Source organism: Marmota marmota, unplaced genomic scaffold, assembly GCF_001458135.2.
Source record: "Marmota marmota marmota unplaced genomic scaffold, marMar, whole genome shotgun sequence".
In the NCBI taxonomy this organism is placed as follows: Eukaryota; Metazoa; Chordata; class Mammalia; order Rodentia; family Sciuridae; genus Marmota; species Marmota marmota.
Genome location: NW_025999949.1, coordinates 25,505,733 through 25,526,165, shown reverse-complemented (window position 1 = coordinate 25,526,165; position 20,433 = coordinate 25,505,733). Strand labels below are relative to the sequence as shown.

Below are 20,433 nucleotides of genomic sequence, written 5' to 3'. Positions count from 1 at the left end.
TAGTCACTCTGAAATGAATGTCTGATTCTCTGCTAGGAAGGTCACGTGCATCTTCCTGATGATTGAACATGCCCATGGCCAGGAAACTCTTAATTTCACCAGTTCACCTTCTTTGGCTAAAAAGATCTGTCCTTACATGCAATAGAAGTCTTTTTTCTTGATGTTGCTATTCCTTGGTGTTAATTTTAATTTCAGAAGTATGTTGGCCAGCTATTTGATATATAATGATAATCATTATTATATTAATATATAATGATAATCATCATTATCAAAAAAAAATGGGTGCATTTAACACTGAGCATTAATTTCTCAGGCATGAATGATGTTTTGGTCAGCTTTTTTACTGCTGTGACTGAAAGACCTGACCAGAACAATGTAGAGGAGGAAAAGTTTGTTTGGGGGCTCACAATATCAGAGGTCTCAGACCATAGACAGTTGGTTCCATTCCTCAGGGCTTGAGATAAGGCAGAACATCATGGAAGAAGAATGTGGCAGAAAGAAGTGGCTCACATGATGATCAGAAAGCAGAGAGAGAAAGAGAGAGAGAGAGAGAGACTCCACTGGCCTGATACAAAATATATACCCAAAGGCATGCTCCCAGGAACCCACCTCCTCCAGCCACACCCCACCGGCCTTCAGTTACCACTCAGTTAATCCCACCATGGGATTAATTCACTGATTGGGTTAAGACTCTCAGAACCCAATCATTTCTTCTTGCATTGTTTTACACATGAGATTTTGGGGGCCACTCCACATCCAAACCATAACAAATGGACCTTTTGGCTGGGAGGGCTCTGGTGCATGTTGCAGAGTAGCAGAGGTGGCTCACCTCTAAATGTGTCCCAGCTCATCTGGGACCAGTGGGCCAACTGAGTCATGTTGTTATGGCAACAGAAGAAAGACAGGAGAGTGAAAGGAAACATGAAATGTACTCTAAGGTCCAAAACTGGCTTTCTATAACTTCTACCTACCTTTCTATAACTTCACTGGCCAAGCCAAGTCATGTGTCCAAACCCAGATGCCTAAGGTCAAGGAGAAGGAGAAGACACGCTGCCCGCCAAAAGATTTTGGCAAGAATGAATGCAATCATACAAGAATTGTAGCCAATTATTTAATCCACCACAGAAGCTACAAATTCTTTGTCCCATTTCTCTGATGTAGATCTCTCTGGAGGCGGAACTCATGTTCCTGCTAAAGTCCTTTACTTTTCATCCAGCAGGTCCTCAAAGCCCTTCTCCCTACCCTGACCTGAGCACACTGTAGTTTGTGAACATTTCTAGCTAATGATTACGAACATTTCTAGTTAATATTTCTGGCCATCTGATGTAGTCACGATACTGTCTCCCAGAGGGGATTTGCCAGGACTTTGGGTGAGTTTGTTAGGATTCCAAAAGTTAGCTCACAATTCTAAAGGTCAGGGAGGTCATTCTGGTCTGGGTTGAGCTTGGCTGATCTCAGCTGGGCTAACTCCTACATCTAAAATCAGCTGAAAGGTCTGCTGCGGTACTTGGTCCAGAAAGGCCAAGGCAGGGACAGGCGGGGTCTCTCATCATGGTCTTCCTCCAGGAGGCTCAGCCAGACTGAATCACGTATCCATAACAGGGTTCCACGAGTTCAAGAATGGAGAGGTGCTCAGATGACACATCACTTCTGCCACATTCTAAAGCCAAAGCAAGTCATGGGGCCAAAGTAAAAAAGAAGAATTAGGAAAACAGACTCCACCTCATATGGAAGAAGCTACAAAGTACATTGATCATTTTTGCAGTCCCCCTGAACCCCCCCACCACACACACACAGGGGGACTTTGTATCAGGTTTCCATGAACAAATTGAATGTAGTGTGCTTGCCTTGGGTTTTGGCCCATGCCACACGGTTGACTCACAGGCAAGTTAATGAACAACCTTAGACTTTGGGTCATGAAATGTTGTCAAGAAAATTCATATTACACACACGTTTATGTTACTGAGCTGAACCCCAGTAGAACCCTTTATACTGAATTTCAACTCCACTGCCACCTCCAGTATGTTTTCCTCTACAACCTTCTTGCAGAAATCTTTGTATCTGTTTTTAAAGGGGCTGCCAAATTCTGAACATCATTATGCATTTCCATATAATATCTTGCTACTTGATAGCACATTGATCCAAAGAGTTTAAAGACAGAAATAATCACATTTTTTTAATCTTCCTGCATTTTTGATTGCCACCATGACAGTGCCAAACATACTCCTTTATTAGCAGAGAAAGCCACACAGGAATGAATCAATACCCAGTACGACACAACTCCGATGGGGTAAGTTGGCGGCTCTTCAATTTTTTAGTTTGTTTGTTTTTATTTTTGTTTGGTTAGTTGTTGTTTTGTTTTATAAAGTTTCTTTTTAAAAGATGAACTATTATATGAAAACTCAGCATGAAAGGAGGATAAACACGGGACTAATTTAGTGGGAACAGGGGACATTCCTGAGGTTTCTCCTACTCTCCTTGTCCTCTCCCATCCTCTCCTAACGTATGGGAGGCCTCCTCTGCCATGGAATAAACTTTGAAAATCGCTGCCTGAAACTGGCATTTTCAAGCTTCAACAAACAACTCTCCAATAAGAAATGCACTTTATGTTGTAACCCAAATACCCGCACAGTGGACACCTGACTGCTGCCTCTCAACACTACTTCACCCCAAGTGCATTACCTCTGATGTCCTCTATCCCATCCGTTTCATTTTGGAAATGTTTGTTATGAACTATTAAATTGATTTTACAAGCCACTAGGCAAGCCGTGTCCCCTCCCCACCACCAATAGAACCCATCAGACGAGATGACCTCTTGAAGAAGTCTTCCAACTTTTAAATCCTCTTGGCTTATGATTCTGTAGCTTCTGTGTCCTCAGTTTCCATCACTTGTTCTCAGGGACAAAGAGGGGGTGGTGACAGGCATGATCATGCAGAGCAGGAGTCAAGTTTTGGAAAGGCTACAGTAGTGCTCCCCAGGACAATGGACACCATGTGAGTTCAGGGACACTGATCAAGCCAGTAGCTTAAACTTGTCAGAGTTTACTCTGAAGTCACATGACCTAAGCGTAAACCCTAGTTGTGCCAATTATAATTTGAGTTGCCTGGGTTTACTAGTTTATCTGTCTGGATAATTACCTCTGCCAATAATTACCTCTTCTGAAATTGAGGTGATACCCACCCTGCAGGGTCATTAACAGCATTAAATAAGATAATATATAATGGACTTAGTATGGTGCCAGTAATACAAGCCCTGCTCACACTTCTTCAGTGTTTTAAGTGCCAGATGAAGGGGGAGCTGCAGAGAAACAGAGAAAAATGCCTGAATAATATCTGGCCAAAACAATGTTTTGAGAAACAAGACTTTGGATTCTTAAAAATGCTTGAAGATTATTAAGTTGGACACAAAACAGCCAACCACATAGTATCTTAGCTGTGATGAGTTACTCTAAAATGCAGAGCCCTATGAAAAGTCCCAGCAAGATGAAGTCATAAAATTCATCAATCTTATGTGTGTGTGGTGTGTGTGTGTGTATGTGTGTGTGTGTGTATTAGGGAGGTACATTTGTTAAGCTCAGCAAACAGTTATCTTCTGTGTGCCACAAAATGTAGTGAAGTTATAGGACAATTGGGGCAAGTCTTTACCATCAAGGAACCTACAGCCAACACCTCAGTCTCGCTCTGTCATTGTTCTCCCCTTTTATTGAGCACTTACTATGTAGCAGGCACCATGCTAGGTGTTTTCTATACATCTTCTCACCTAGTCCCCCTGGCAGCAGCTGAGCCATCAGGTTCTGTTATTCCCGTCTCATGGTGGAGGACACTGAGTCCACTAGCTGCTCAGAGGCAGAGCAAGCAAGAATGTGAACTCAAGTGTCTCCACTGCCACGCAAATCCTCCACACCCCTCAGTTCTAGTCTCATGGATTAATAGATGAAGATATGAGAATGGCCTGGTACAACGTTCCAACTGTGGGGTGCCTGTGTGTGTGTATCAAAACAGCATCCGGTAGGGACAGGGAAAGTGAGTTTCAGATCTGTGTTTGAATTCTTGCTCCAGCACATAATAACTATGGGGGAGGGGATCAGATGGATATTCATATAACAGAAAGACTATAAAAAAATACACGTCCCAGCACCCCCAACCCAGAACATCTAATTCAATAACTGTACTTTGCAGCTGAGAAAATCACCACTGGGTGGGGAGGGCACAGGGAGGGAGAGGCTGTTGCCATCAGACCTGGTTTCCAGACCCCAGCTCTGTGCTCCTTCCTGGCTCCACCCCAGGCCACCTCGCTCTATAAACAAGCCCAAATTTGCACATGGATTCCCCAAAAGTCAAAGGAAACTGGCTTCCCACACCAGGCAGATTTTTGATCTCACTCTGAGATCTCCCTCTGTCTGCTCACTTACAGAGGTCACACGAAGGGCAGGGGATGCTCCCTTGACTGGACTCCTGGGTCTCTACGCCCAGGAATGCAGCAGAGGTTTAAATAAATCAGGCTGCAGGCAAGAATTCAGACTGGCTCCTCTGCAAGCTCTGGGCTCTTTCTTTCTGGTGGATACCACCAGCTGTCTTGTTGCTAAGAGACCAGAGTGGGTGGGGAAGGGCAATAGCCATAATTTTCCAACTTATCTGCAAAACCAGTTTTGCCTTTGCTCCCCCAGGGGTTCCATTTCCTTGAGAACAGGATATTACAACCAGGCAGAGGAAGAGGGTCAAAATATAATTTTTTAAAGAAATGGACTGAGTTTTTCCTAGGCATGCAGTGTCACTCCAGCAGAGGAGTCCTGGGAGCTGCCAATTACGGTCTGATGCAATGTTTGGGAAAGAGCTGCAGAGTACACATGACTCAACACAATGTGACGATTTGCATTCCTATCTCTTGGGAAGTTGTACTTATCAGCACCACCAAGTACCATGCGGTCAGCAAGAGAGCTGGGCTGAGTGTGTCATTGGAGAATTAAAAAGGAATTAAAAACCAAGACGGGGATCTGGGGAGGTGAGTATTTGAATCACTATCACTCCGGGACTTTCCTTTTGAGTTGCATTCCAATCGGACAGACCTCAACCTGGCAGAGCCGTACCATTGCTCAATGTCAGAAACATTCTCCTGGAATGTGGGACATGTGAACTTGGACACCCCCTGTAGCTTCCCTGTGTGACCCAGTGAGCTGTACCCTCCATCAACACACCCTTCATGAGAGCAGAGGCAGAACTCAGAGCTGGGGTGAGCCGGGAGGAGACAGGGACACAGAAGGTGAGGAGCCCGCAGCCTTCCTGCTCCGAGCTGTTTGTACAGACTCACTGATGAGCAGACTCGGAAAGTGAGCCCTTGGGAACAGGCCAGGGCGGGAAGGGGGAGGTTTTCCTTTAGAAAAAAGCAAGAATGTGAATTGACATTTTCCTTCTCTGTTTGTGCTTAGCAATGTGAGAGAGAGAGACAGAGAAAGAAAGAACGAAGGAAGGAAGGAAGGAAGGAAGGAAGGAAGGAAGGAAGGGGAAAGAAAGAAGAAAGAGAGAGAGAGGGAGGGAAAGAGGGAGGAAGAAAGAAAGAAAAACTACCCAATCCCTCAATTCCAAAGAGCTCCAAGAGTGGATATATATGGGCATTCAATTCCCCGTGCTGCCCCTGTCCAGCGATGCCCCGACCTTAGCTCAGATAGTCAGCTCAGGGATCCATGTCACACCACCATAAACGAAAATCCGAGTTGGCATGCTCAGAAGTCCACTGAGACCTTGCAGCGTGTTCTAGAGCTCAGAGTCTCAGTCAGCCAAGGACTAATCTTTGGCATCCTGCTCTGATAGCCATATACAAATCAATCACAGTACCCCTCCCGCACCTCCAAAACTAGTACAGAGGAAAAGAAGGCTTCGTGGCCCACGTGCCATCGAAGGCAGATAATAACGGATTTGAGCACAGGGTGCTGTGTGCCAGGGTCAGGGGAACACGGGGAGTCAAAAGGAGAATGGTGAGACTAAATCAAACACACACACTGTCAACAGCCACCGTGGGGAGAACCCGATGGCTCTGCCCATTTAACCTTTGCAACCAATGGGGTGCACGCGGCAGCTTCTCACAGCCCCTGCCCCATCTAATAGACCCGACTCTATCCCACAGAAGGCGGGACTGCTTCTACAGGGACGATTCCTCAGGCCAGCTGTTGGAGATGCTGCACTCTTACACACAGGACAGCAATTAGCTGAAATAATACCAAACTGCTGTCACCCCTAATCCCTAATTGCCCCTCTGGGCTTGTGGCTTGTCTACCAGAAGACACGCAGAGGAGCAAGTGGGAGGGCCGTTCAGGGGAGACTGGACGAGGTTCCATGGGTATTTTCAGAAGAATGACAAGTGGGCTGGAGACAGCCAGCCATACTCTGTGAGAGGCAAGGCAGGGTTGAGTGACTGACCTTGAGCTCTGGATTGGGGAAGGAGGTGGAGGTGGGAGTGGCCAGATGATTAGATCACAGTCACATTAACCACAGGATGGGTCCCCTCCTGGTCTCATTCTGGAGCAACTGTGTGGCAGGCATTTTATTGATGGAGGCATCAGAAAGTAGTGACTCTGTAACCAGCAGCTTTAGATCTCCTTTCAAGCCCAGAAAACTCATCAGGTGACCTTGGGCCAGTCACCTCTCCTGTGTGGGACAAATCAGTAAACCAAATGATTACATTCACAGTCATGGTTGATTCCTGTAAGACTTCCTAGGTCATCTCTGTCTAAGCCAGGGTCTGATCAGAATACATGTTAGTAGATAAAACAACGAGTCACATGTATGTCTAGTTTTGAATTTTGAGAAGGAGGTAAAAAAGTGTGTCAATTTCTTCCTTGCAGAATGTAAAGAAGAGTTCCATCACCACAGCAGATGCCCCTGGAGGAGGGCTGAGCCTTTGTCAATGCTACACCAATAAAGGCACCTTTAGGAAAATGACTGGAAGAAATTCATCAGCGATATCTTCCCAGCACCCAGCGTGATGCAAAGCACATAGTAAATGTTGAATAAATGCTTGCTGTGTGAATCAGTGGCTTGATGGAATTCAATTCTGAGTTGAGCTTACAGGTTTTTTTTTGTTTTTTTTTTTGAAAGAATACTTGGGATTTTTTTTTAAAGAATACTTGGGATTTTTTTCTACCTAGGACAGCTCGAGCCAGTCAATCAGTCAGGGCCATTAATTTCTGTCACACCCACAACCCTGCCCTCCTCTTGCCTTTTCTACCAGGTTAACACTGATCTGTTTCCACACTTGCCTAGGCAACTCCTGTCCCTATTTTGACACTCTTCTCAAACACCTCCTCCCATGATAACCTGTCCCTGCTGTAGCCTTAAGGACCACCGTCACTCCCCATCTTCCCCTGGGTGTCACCCTGGTACCCAGAGCACAGTGCCTGGCAAACAGTGCCACCTCAATACTTCTCAATTAGGAATTAAACGAACAGTCACCAAAAGGACCCACAATTGGGATTTGATCAATCACAATGAGGTGCCTACTAAGTGTAAGGCACTGTGCCTCTGCCTTTTGCTGAAATTGTCTTGCACAGTCAAGAGCCTGGGCGCATTGCATATCTGAATGACTGCTCCATTCTGAATTCCATATCACAACCTGCTCTTTGCATTTGCCAACACACCATAGCCATCTTTTTTAAGTCAAGAAATGTTCATTCTATAATCATTCTTGATGTCTGCATCGTGTTTGTTGATGTGGATGTATTGAAATCTGTTTCCCCAGCTATTGTTTTAAGGACAAGGAAATGAAGTTCAGGTAATTTAGAAAGGTGCTCAGGGCCACACAGGGGGTGAGTGAGGGAGCAGGGATGAGGACCCAGATCTGTCAGGCACCTGCTCCTGTCCTCCATATTCTGCTCAAGGACCCAGCCTTGGGATTCTCCTAGCAACCCTGGTCAATGACATGCTCCCAGGCCAGTCATGGACCCTCTGCTTACCCACTCTCTCATCAAGACCAGTCACTCTTTCCAGATGAGCAGAAAAGGAAAAATGCAAAACTCAAAACATTTTTCTACCTTTGGGGTTCTGCAGAGTGACTGGCAACTTCTCGCTGCCTTATCGCAAAGCTTATTCTTGGACTTCCTCATAATCAATGGTATGATTTGAATGCTCAGGTTTTTCATCCACCTGTCTGATCAATAATTAGTTCATTCGAGTCCAAAAAAAAAAAGAATAAGATAAAACACAACTAGAAGATAGAGGAGACATGGCCAGTATGAAAATACTGGGGCTTTAGGCAAAGTGGGTCTAGAATGAGTCAGCAGGGAGATGTGGATGAAAGACAGCAGATCCTACCTCAGCAGCTCTTAAAGAACTAGGTGCCCAGAGTGGGGACAGTCAGCAGCTCCCTTGTGGGATCAGGGCAGGTTTCTTTGTCCCACTGTTAATTTTCTCATTTGCAAAATGAAATTCATGGAGAAGGTGCACCTCAGTGCCCAACAGAGCACGTAGCCTGCGGCCAGCATGGCGGAGACAGAGCTAGACCCGCCCTCTCGACCAATAGGGGTGGGCACTATTATTCTTACTTTACAAATTATGAAACTCAGGTGACAAAGCTCTCAAGTGGCAGAAAATAGGCTAAAACCAGGTCTGCCTGATTCTGAAGTCCATTTTCATAACCACTAAGTTATACTTCCCCCCCCTAGAAAACCCCCTATAATTTCACAACCCAGAGATAAAACACTTTTACCCTCCTGAACACTTTCAGATTTTCTTCCCTATATTAGTGAACACTATTGCCTTCTACTTTTCCATCTGTTTTTTATGTGTTCCATCTCACCCTAGTCCTCTTTTCGGGTTGATAAGCCTTCTTCCCCAGACATAGCTGAGGGTCATTTTTGTGTGTGTGCTGTAACCTACTCAGCCCATCTGTCATTGTGGAATATTTAAGTGGTTCCAAGTTTTCACCCTTGTAATCAATGCTGCAGTGAACATCCCTGCTGTTCCGTCTCTTAGCTCTTGTGGGTTAAGAAGGTGTGGACACATGGACACCCCTTCTAGGCCAGTGATTAGGCGGGTAGTGAGACTCTGACCCTTGCTTCATGGGAAAAGTATGTAGGGTCTGACATTATCCTACCTGGAGAAATGAGAGTCCAGTGTCCAGTGGTGACAAAGTGGCTGCCCCTAGATGACCATGAAGGTGCCCAGGGACAGTGATGGCACTTTCTCCTAAGTTTCTGAGCAAGTAGACAATGGAGCAGCAGCAGGCTGCAGGTGAGTGTGCCAAAGCCACTTCTCATAGATTCAAGCATCCAAGGGCAGATGAACCTGCCTCAAAGTCCCCCAGGATGCAGGGAGCCCCAGTACACTTCAAGAGGATGCTCAAGAAGAAAGCAATCAGTCCTAATTCTTAAAATTGCTGAATTACAAAAATGTAAGGTCTATCTATGTCTTACTAACTTGTCAATGAAAATTGAAAATCTACCCAGAGCCAAGTGCTTTACAAACATAATCCTGTTTATCACACAACATTCTAATAAGGAATGGAGCAAGGGGGGTACACTAAGTTGCTGCAATTACACACGTGAGTCCTAGGAATTCAAACCTAGATCTCTATGATGCCAAAGCCCCTGCAGCCTGTTACAGTAATTAAAAGCATGGATTTTGGAGGAAAATGGATTCTGGCTCAAGAGCACTCCTCACTTGCTGACCTGGTGACCTTGGACAAGCGACTGGTACTCTCTGAACCACAGTGCCTCATGGGTAGTGCATCAGGGGTAGAGTAACAGCAGTCACTTCTGAGCATGGTTGGTTAGACTGAGGGAACTGACTCATGTAAAGTGCTCAGTGCAGATTAAATACTTGATAAATCTTAGGCCATATTAGCTAGCTGGCATGCGCTAAAAATAGATCTAGGAGAGAAAAATGAAGAGTCGTAAAGTTTGTTCATTCTCATTTAAAATGAAACCATCTGTGTTTATCCATTAAGATCTTTGAGTGCCCCAGCTTCCAGGGATCAAGTAGTGGACATGGACCCAATGCTTCTATTCACTGATTCATTGCTGGGCACCCACGTAAGTGCCAAGACCATCACAAATGAGGACAGTGGCAGGCAGGGCTAGCTCCAGCTTCCTAGGGTAGACAGAGCCTAACACCAAAAAACAACCGAGGGAGGGGCGGGTAACGGGGAGGCCAAGCAGCTCTGGAAGCACATCCCAGGCAGCCCTCTTTATAGGGGAGCAAGGGCAGGCTTCGCCAGGGCTGGCACCTAGCTGAGCCCCCAGGAGGAGGTGGTATAGAATAGGGTGCCGGATGAGCAGCAACTGAAGGAGGGGGCGGGAGTCCTGGGTGAGGCTGGAGGGTAGCGGAAGCTCTTGCTGCTTCAGTCAGCCCTTAGCTGGAGGGCAAGGGGGACTTGGTGTGGGCGTTAAGCAAACAGTATGAAGAGACTGGCATTTAGACAGCTCTGGAAGATGGAGTAAGAGAGGCAGGTCTGGAGGCAGAGGTTCCAGGAAATGCGGGTGACTCCAGCAAGAGACTGGCAGTGGCATACGAAGTGACCCGTTTGAAAGCAGTGTCTGCTGACAGCACCCTGGAGCTGCTGCCTGAACCAGGCTTTCTTCCTGCCTTGAGTGCAGAGGTACCATCTTGGCTTCCACTGGGACCACCAACCGTCAATCCAAGAAAGACTTTGTCATCCAGCTCCTTTAACCCTTCGTTGTTCTCTGGGTGTCAATCAGAGGAACTGGAACTTCCTCAGTGAACAAAGCAGAATCATTTCTAGTTCCCAGCCCCATAGGGGCACCTCCACTGAGACTCAGCGGCAAGTCAGCTCGGGAGAGGGAGGGAGAGTTGGAAGAATGGGGAAAACCAGTTATTAATAATAATAGGCCGCCGTGGGGTAATAACAGCCTCTGGTTTACAGAGCACTTTCACAGACATTATCTCATTTGATTCTCACAGTACACGGGGTAGAGGGGGGACAGGGCAATTAGCTTCAGCCCCGCCCTTTCAAATATGAGCACTCGTGGCTCAGAGAGTTTAAGTGATTTGCTCACGATTATGAAACTGGTGAGTCGAGGAGCTGGGAATGAGGATTTTATGACTCTAACTTCAGAACCTTGGCTTCTTCCATGGCATCTATGGGCAAGGGGTGAGAGTGGCTTTTTATGCCAACTGGGAAAGATAGCGTGGAGGTGCCTGTTGACTCCTTAGAATGGGGAAGGCAGGGTTAGAAGAGGACCCTGAGAAGATGGGGCTCAAGCAGGACAATTTCAGCTGGTCTGAGCAGATCCAGGCTGGGGCAGGCAGGATGTGCTAGAGGCGGGGAATGCTAGCTAGCTCTTGTCTACACCCAAGGGAATCAACTTCCAGAGAGGAATGGGTGAGACATGAGTCTGGGGGTGGCGGATGGGCAAGTCCTTCCACAGAGTCTGAGAGCCCATCCAAAGCCCAGGAAGCAAAAGTAGGTTCCACAGACAGCCTGACCTGCTCTGAGCAGGCACATCCAGGTCCTTCCTCTGTGCATGTTCCTGCCACCTAAGAGTCATAAGAAGAAGGACTAGAACTCTGCTTATGAACAACTCAGTGAAATCAGAGAAGCAGAAACCAGCTCATGGGCCCCCGCCAGCCTAGGGACTGTGGCTGCCCAGGGGGTTATGAAAGGCTCTTTTGCAGGACAGTTGAGGTGAGCCCTCCTGCTCAGAGAACCACAGAGAGAAATTTTACAGGGATGAACCACACAGCCAACCAGGAAGGAAGGAGGGACAGCCCCCAGAATCTGGCTGGGGACCCAGGACAATGGCCCTGCTGTCTGCACGCTGGAGGGAGAGAACAGGGCTTGTGAACCCCAAGCCAAAGGCACTCTGGGTACTGCCTACATCCCTACAGTGCCCCCAATCCTACACAGAGCCCTTTATGCCTGACCCCACTCAGTCCTCACAACAACTCTACACGATGTGGAAGACGCAGACCCAGAGCACATCCCCTCTCTTCTCAAGGTCCCATAACAGGAGAACGGCAGAGCAGAGATTTGCCGGGAGGTCTGGTGGCGCAGAGCCCAGGATCTTTCTCCTCCCCACAAAGCCTTGGGAGTCTGTGTGCTGGAAATAGCACAGCAGGGAGAGGAGGAAGGCAGCACGGGGCAGGGTGGAAACTCTGCCTCAGCCACCATCCTGACTCACTGCCCTTAATGAGCATCGAGTGACAGCCCAAGTGTCTGCTGCAGGAGCGGGGCTTTCTAGAAGAGTGCTGCGGAGTTGAACCCAGACTGCTGGTGACTAGGGCGTGAATCAGCAGGGCAACTTCCAGGGCAAAGAGGAAGCCTTCATTCAGTCAGCAGCAGCCCCAGATGCAGGAAGAACAGTGCCCGCGCCATCTGAAAATGCTGTGGACCTAGGGGGCTCCATCTGGGTCCCAGCCATAGTTCAAACTGCTGCTGCCAAGCATTTCTCCAAGCCTCTTCTATAAGGAGCCCTTCTGGCCTAACTGACCCATTCTTCAGAGCTACACCCAAGTCCCTCTCCTCCCACCAGCTGTGTTTGATCGAATCTGTTCACTCATGGATTCATTGAATCACTCGGGTAGCCAGCGTGGTTAGGCACCTGCTCTTCCCGTGGAAGATATTGAGAAGCAATGATAAAAGATGGTCCCTGTCCTCGCTGTTGAGTGGAAAGAGGGATCATGGAAAGAGTGTAATAAGAGCTGGTTGTCAATGTTACAGAAATACTTGACTTTCCAGCCATGGAGGAGCCAGGAGGTTTCCAGAAGGAGAGCCCAAGCCAGATGTGTTTGGAATGAGTGTGATGAATGAAGGGAGAGCAGCAGCCTGGACACTGGGTGCCAGCCTGTGCTCTTCCACTGCTGATACCGCGGGGAGCGAGACACTTCGCCTGCTTAGCCCTAAGGAGGGGGCTGGACCAGCCAAGGCCTCTCTCACTTGAGGCCTGATCTGCATACTCAATGACCACCTAATTATCTTACATCTGGCACCTCTAGGCCTCTGGCTCCTTGTCTGTAAGATGGAAGTTCTAATGACCTAGCTGTGGTACTCCACTGGAGGTGTGTGGCAAAGCGCTGGCGAGCCGTGCGCCGGGAAGGGAGTGAGTAGCTTCAGGTCAATTTTCCACTGGACGATGCTTCTCTCTTCTTGGTGGACACCAGCACAAGGATGGACTCATTGTGTGAGGACCCCAGACACCAGCCAAACCAAGTTGAGCTTGCTTTTTACACACACACACACACACACACACACCGTGCTCACACATATATATCAACCATCATCTCACCTCAGAATATTCTCCTCCCTCGTTCCCGTCAAATCCCTGAATTCCTCTTGTCTGAATGCCACTCCACCAAGATCCACAGCAATATCCCTCTGGGGACTCTTGCTCTCCTTTCTATTTTCTTACATGAATATGTGGCAGACCCCAGACTTTGGGGAAAGGCAGAGATGAAATGAAACCCTCTTAAAACTAGGCCTCAGTTTTCTCCAGTATAAAGCAGTAGAGATAATGCACCTGCCTGATGGGATTATCTGAGAACTAAGACAATCCATGGAAAGTGCTTGACAGAGTCCCAACATTAAATAAGTGTGCAGTATGTTTTACCAGAGATGCTCACTCTACGCTGCCACGTGCCAGGTGCGTGGGTGTCCGGTACCCGCTATTCGCCTTTTCCTACTGAACCAGGCACTAGCAATGCCCTGGGCAAGTCGCTTCACCTGTCCACACTTCTATTCCCTCAGCTACAGAATAGGTATTCTGATGATATTCCCTACCTTTCAAGGTTATGGTGAGGTTTGAGTGAATTAATGTACATGAATATACAGTTCAGTGCCTGGCATGCATAAGCCCTATACTGTTAGTTATTATTACCATTATTTTTATTATCACTGTTTCTACACAGCTTACTTTTATGCTCCTACAACTACAAGATTTTCTAAGTTCTGTGGTTATTTCAAAGCATGGCAGCAAATTCTTAAACTGCCCTCCCATGGAGAAGTAGAGCCTGTGTCCCTCTCTTTGAATCTGGGTGAGCCTATGACGGCGTCAATCATTAGAATGGCACCATGTGGCATTTGAGGATGGACCAAAAAAATGCCAAGTTCTTCTACATTGTTGGCTGGAACGTATCCTTCTGGCGCTCTGAGTAGCCACGTGAGAAGCCACCATGCTTGAAGGAAGTGCACGACAGGTCTAAGGGCCACAGGTAAGTGTTCTGGTAGGCAGTCCCAGAGACACACAGCCCCCAAGTCATCCCAGCTGAGAAAATGCCACTCCCAGTTAGTGGCACCATCTCCTGCCATTCAGGTCTCCGAGCTGTGACCCTGGGCACCACACAGACACACTATCTTTGCTATGCTGTGTCCAAGTCCATCTCCAGGGACCATGAACACAGCACATGATGTGGGGTCATGCCACCAAGGCCAGGTAAGCTGTCCTTCGAGGAGAGCAGGAGTTAGTTTTCGAGATGAGCCCACCATCCCTCAGAGACTCTGCCTCGGTTTGCAGAGACGACTTATTACCCCACCATGTTCCAAACTTCCTCGTGGGCTTTCTCAGCTTCTTTCCTCTGTATGGGTCTCAGTCAGACCATCTACTTCCTCTAAATGTTCTAGAGGTACTCCCCATGGCCCCATGTCTTGTCCCCAAATCTTCATCTTTATGTAATGACTTTTCATGTCACGTAATTTTCTTTATTTTACCAAAACAGGTCCCAGAGCTGAGATTAAGAAAATTCAAAGAACTTATCCAATGTCATCTAGCTCCTTCATGGGATGCCTGGCTCCCCTCGGATGCTATTTCTCCTGTGATCTGTTTAATTACAGTCATAAAGAAAGCCAAGCCTCTCTATTCTGGGTCTGAAGTGGGGAAACTCATCCTGAGACCAGGGGGACTATCATCTCCCTGAGCATCCGTGAACTTGCTTTCTCCTCAAGTCTTCACTATCTGTCACCCAGCTGTCTCTACAGAGGCACCTCCTGATGGTTAATCAGGATGACAGCCGAGCATTTGCTTCAGAATTAAATGCTGCAATTAGACTAAGGTAATAGCAGCCTGTGTACACAAGTGTGTGTGGAAAGCATTTCAGCTGATGCTGCCAGTCACCATCGTCAGTACCTAGAAATCCTGAGTCTGGCCCAGCAAGCCACTGAGTCTTTGTCCATCTCTCCCACTTCCCAGACTCCACAACACAATGAAGAAGAGTGATGGTGTGCCAGGAAAATAGCTCTCTAAAGTAAAAAAAAAAAAAAAAAAATTTAAAAAAGCCCTGATTTGTAGCACAATTTGTAGCCGATTCCCATGGTATAAATACACTCTCAACACATCTGTTTAAAGCGACCTACATGAGGATTTGGGACAATATGAGCACACTCGTCTCTTACGAGCCAGTTCTAGTGCACCAGTGAGTCTCCTTTAGTTGATCACAGAGTCAAGGTGCCACTCTTTACTAGTTTGCTTTCCACAAATTCTCCCTGTAGACCAATGTCCAGGGAAGGATTATTCTCCGCACAACTGAACACCACTCCCACAAGATTAAAGAATTTGATGTGATTATTGTCTGTTCACAGATACACTCTTTTGTGGAAAATTTTGACAATTCAAGAAGTCACTCTTACTATATTAGCAGGGCTCAATATCCTGGTTTTCCGGTTGGAAATCGAGTGTCCACTCAGCCTTTCAGCCTCCAAGACGCACAACTCTGCCTGAGATCCCAGTGTAAAGGAACAGAGAGAAGGAAATACCAAGAAAAGTGCTTATGTTGATAAATTGTGCACTGAGCACCTACTATACACCTACTATACACATTCTTTTTGTTACATCTGCAATGTTTTGGGTACTCACAGTGATGCAGCAGTGGTTAAAATAACTTGACTCTGTGATCAACTAAGGGAGAATCACTGGTGCACTAGAACTGGCTCATCAGAGTCGAGTGTGCTCATATTGTCCCCCTATAATTAACTCTGATTCAAATAGAAAACACAGGTGATAGGCAAGTTGATGGATAAATGAACAAGACAAAGTCATATAGTGTCAAATGTTGAAGAAAATAAATAGACAGTGATGTGATAGAAAACATGTGGTACGACTTTAGATTGAGTGGTCACAGGTGTCCTTTCGGAGCAGGCGACATCCTGGCTGAGACTAAATGACAGGAAGGAGACACCATGCAAAGATCAGGGAGAGAAAGGAGTTTGGCAGTGGGGTGACGAGCAAGGAAACCCCCGTGGCTGGAGAGACAGAGACAGCTAGTCCTGGGCTCAGTAAGAAATGGCAAGACATTTGGATGCAATTATAAGCCAGATGTGTTAACATTTAAGACTTTCATGAAAGAAATATCTGGTGCACACTCATAAAAGATTATCTCCTTCTGGTTGCTGTAGAGATGAGTGGCTGGGGTGGGAGTGACAGCAGATGGCTTGCTGGAAATAGAGTCAGGAGCAGCAGTGGGAGGAGGAGGGGGGGCGTGTCCTGGAGGCCAGGGCAGCAGGACCTGATGCTCAGGACCTGAGTGGTGAGCTCTCTGGCTCACTGTGGTTTCGGGTGCATGAACTTAGTAAACGCCAACGAGCACCTAGTGCCTGAATGCACTGAGCAATTCTGCAGTCAAAGTGGCAGGTTTGGAATCTAGCTGGGAGCCATAGCCAGGCAGACAAGAAACGTAAGGGGAGACTCGCCAGGCTAGGTAAGTCGCAGTGGGATTCCTCATGGACTGCATCTGCAGGGGTGCCCAGGAGGATATCAGAAAGGCAGTGGCACTCGAGTTGGATGTGAATGGATAAGGACAAGTTTTCTATGAAGACAAATTGCCAGACAGGTGGATCAGAAAAAAAGCAAGAATTTTAAAAAAGGAGTGAACTATGTTTTTACTCTGTGTGTGTGTGTGTGTGCGCGCACATGCGCACATACACACTCACACTGAGTGCTGGGGATTGGACCCAGGGCTTGGTGCATGCGAGGGAAGCACTCTACCCACTGCAGTACATCCCCAACCCTGAACCATGCTTTAATAACAGTGACATTGGTGATAGGATACTGGGGCCAGAAGAGTAACAAATGGCACAGGAAGTTGTTGAGGAGACGGAAAATTAGACCCGCTGCCCCCGTCTTTGAGAATGCAACATGAAAATGTAGCAAACACAGTCCCCCGATTGGGGAAGTGGATAGAGCCCTGTGGAACTCCTGGGCTCAGCTCAGCAGTGGGCACCATAGGAAGAGGCCTGCTGCTTGCCTTCCTTTTTGGAACTAAAGAGCAGGCTCACCTTTGTGTCTCACCCTGATGTCTGGGCCACCAACCCCACACCTGTGAGCACCATTTCCGCCATCCACCTTCTGTGGGTCCCCTGGGGAATCTTAGACCTTCGGATCTTGTTGGCTGATGGGGTGGCATTCCCGTTCTGTGATGTTCCCCGGGATCCTCACAACAACTCTATCAGATGGGAATTAAGACTCCTGCTGTGTTGATAGTAATTGCTGTCATGAAATGAACGCTAATTGTGTGCCAGACACTGTACCAAGTGCTTTACAAGTAAAAATTCATTTAATCCTTGCTACAATGAGATGGATAGGCACTTTGTCAGCTCCATTTTACAGCTCAGGACACCAAAATCCAGAGAGGTTAACTTAACTACTTAAGTACGTCCAGCAATTGTGGAGCCAGGACTCAGTCCTGTGTCTGTACAACTCCAATGTCCTTTTCTAACATAGTCAATTAACTGGACCTAACTGTGACCTAAAGTCAAGGTTTGGAGGAACAAAATAGCCACTATTCCCGTGTCACACTGAAGGACAGGACTGATTTAAGGACTGCGCTCTCTCTCTCTCTCTCTCTCTCTGGAGTCTGCCTTTATTAATTCTTTTCCTTATATGGCTTCAAGTCACCTCCCTAAGGGGCCCTTGGTGTTCCTTTCTGGCATGGGGCTAATTAGAGACCAGGTAGGAAGTAGATGTTTCCCCGAGGCCCAGTCCCGCAGCCCAGCTGGACGGCACTCTGCGCTCTACTTCCTTCTCTCCTCCTTCCTGCCTCACTGCAGAAAGGCCACAGCCAATGTCAGTTGGCATGACAGTCCCAGCACCTCCCCTCCATTAAATTCCATGTAGAAGTCACCCTAACAAGTAGCCTACACACAGCAGAGCGCAGAACTCCTATTACAACAACCCATAATCTGACAGGCTCTGTTAGCAGTTTACCAAAATCTGTTTCTTTTTTTTCCCAAACAAAACCCTCATCACATTTCCCAGCATTCCTTGCAGTATGACAACGCCAGGGGGTGGGGCTCTGCACAGTGGGCAGCTGTGCAGATGTGACCGACACTTCCCCGGCTGGCTGCTAAGACCTCTCTTGGGCCATCTCCTCCAGGCTCTTTCCCCTTCCTGCTCACGGGGATGGTTGCCAGGGTGATGGGGACAGCCACAGGACTTAGGTGGCACAGACACCATCAGTTAGGGCCTCCCAGGGGCTGAGCTCAGCAGACCACCCTGTTTTCTCACTCCACTGACCTGGAACAAGATGGCACCTACATAAATCCTGTACTTAAACTGTCTCGTGATGGCTTTTGTGACTTTCTGCCCCAGAGGAGGGAGACTATTGAAGACAGGCCAACAGTATTCATATTTAGAGCTTCCCACTGAATATGGCACCTGGCCAAAAGTGGTGCCTAATACATGTTGATTCACTCACCAGTGTTGGCTGACTACTGAATCCTCTAGCTGCTTCTTGTTTTACCCCCAGGCGATGCCTCGGTTTCTTCCTCGGGCCCCCAGGCTCCAGGGTAAAGCTTGGAGGCTCATTACAGGCAGAGCGCTTTTACCATCGGGAGTCACTGATGCCCATCCAGGGGAAACTGAAGTCACTTCTACCAAGGGCCAGAGAGGGCCGAAAACCTGGAAGTGGAGGGGACTTCCACTGTCACCAAAACAGTCACAGGCGTGAGAAGTGCCTTCCTGTCTGAAACAACAAGGAAAACCCAAAATGATGAAATGTGGAGCGTTGGTTTGAAACGCCCTTGGACATCAGACAACGTGAGGCCGCAGTAGCCATCTGAGGGTTGGTATAGAAGTGAAGAGTGTTGACTAGGTGGGCCAAAGACTGGGGTGCTACCAGGTGGGCCTTAGGACCACCCCGGTTCACTGCCCTAAGAACGTCTGCAGGCCTCAGTGCAGGGAGGGGATGGGGTCAGAGCCCAGCTGACAGGCTGCATTGAGAAATGAGGCTGGGATCCAGGGAGAACAGTGGACAGAAAGCTCCCAGAACCCACAGCAGACAAGAAAGCACGGCCCAGAGAGCACCTCAGAAGACTGCCCTACATACCTAGAACAGCTAAAAAGAAAAACTGATCACATCGAGTGTTGGCAAGGAGACCGAGGACCTGGAACACAGTGGGTAGAAACGCAACACAGTACAAGGATTTTGGCAAAGAGTTTGGCAGCTTGGTAAAAAGTTACATGTACACCTGCCACCCACTAGCCATTCTATTAGTCATTCCATTGTTTATTTTATTAAAAAAAATTAAAGCATATATCCAAAAAAGACTCAAACAAGAGTGTTCATGCCAGCTTTGTTTTAGATATCTAAAAATTGGCAATAACCCATACATCCATATGGGTAAATGAATATGAAACTGTGGTGCATCCATAAAGTGGAATACCACACAGCAATAAAAAGGAACAAATAATTAATATGTGCTGCAAGATGGATAAATTTCAAAATTATTATACAAGGTAAAAGAAGCCACACATACAAAAGAGTATATAATGATTAATTTCATGTATATAAAAGTCTTAGAAGTGAAAATTAATGCATAGCAATAAAAAAGCAAGTCACAGATGCCTTGGAAGTGGGGGAGAGGTCAGGAGAGTGAATAGAAGGAGCCAAATTGTAAAGGGGCATAAGAACCATCTGGGGTGATTGATGTGTTCATTGTCCTGATTTCACGGCTGTTTCTATGAGTCAAAGTTCATCTAACTAAACACTTGACACATATACAGTTTATTGCATGTCAGTATTCCTGTCTCTTTTCATAAAAGAAAGCCATGGAACAGGAGGTGTAGGGATATAGGTTCTGCAACAATAAACGCTTCTTCATCTTGCATAACAGCCTCTGAGAACTGCTCCCCCAACACTCAGATTCAGATGTCTGCCGGGGCCTCCCCAGATGCAGCTGGTGTGGAAAAAGAGAAAATTGGTTGAGGAAGAAAAAGCCCTGGGTTTAGCACAGATCCCCCTTAAACTCTCCGTGACGTCACGTGGAAATGTCCAAACATTGGTGGGGCGGGGCTGAGCTCGCCTTCTGAAAACAGCAAGGCTAACAGAGGAGTTTGCGACCTGGACTGGCCTGGGTTCGTTTCCCACCTTGTCACCGAAGAGGAAGGCGCGTGGAGGAGGGCAGGAAGCCTAAGCACCCACCTGAGTATTTATCAGAGACCCATCCAGGGTGCCGTCAGGACCCAGAGCCTCCTCAGGCCCTTTCCAATCACTAAGCCC

At 47.3% G+C, this 20,433-nt stretch overlaps 1 protein-coding gene and 1 long non-coding RNA gene across 6 annotated transcripts in view; one reads left to right on the top strand and one right to left on the bottom strand.

Moving 5' to 3' along the window:
- LOC107142918 (COPII coat assembly protein SEC16-like) overlaps positions 1–20,433 on the bottom strand; it is a 392,435-nt gene that overhangs the window by 91,234 nt on the left and 280,768 nt on the right. The window lies entirely within an intron of this gene.
- On the top strand, positions 2,016–7,024 carry LOC107142977. 2 transcript variants are annotated; one of them, XR_007347245.1, is made up of 3 exons: positions 2,016–2,290; positions 4,770–5,002; positions 6,840–7,024. It is a non-coding gene; the product is annotated as an uncharacterized LOC107142977 (long non-coding RNA). The 2 variants fall into 2 exon arrangements; XR_001503637.2 differs by lacking the exon at positions 2,016–2,290 and having other exon boundaries at positions 4,602–5,002.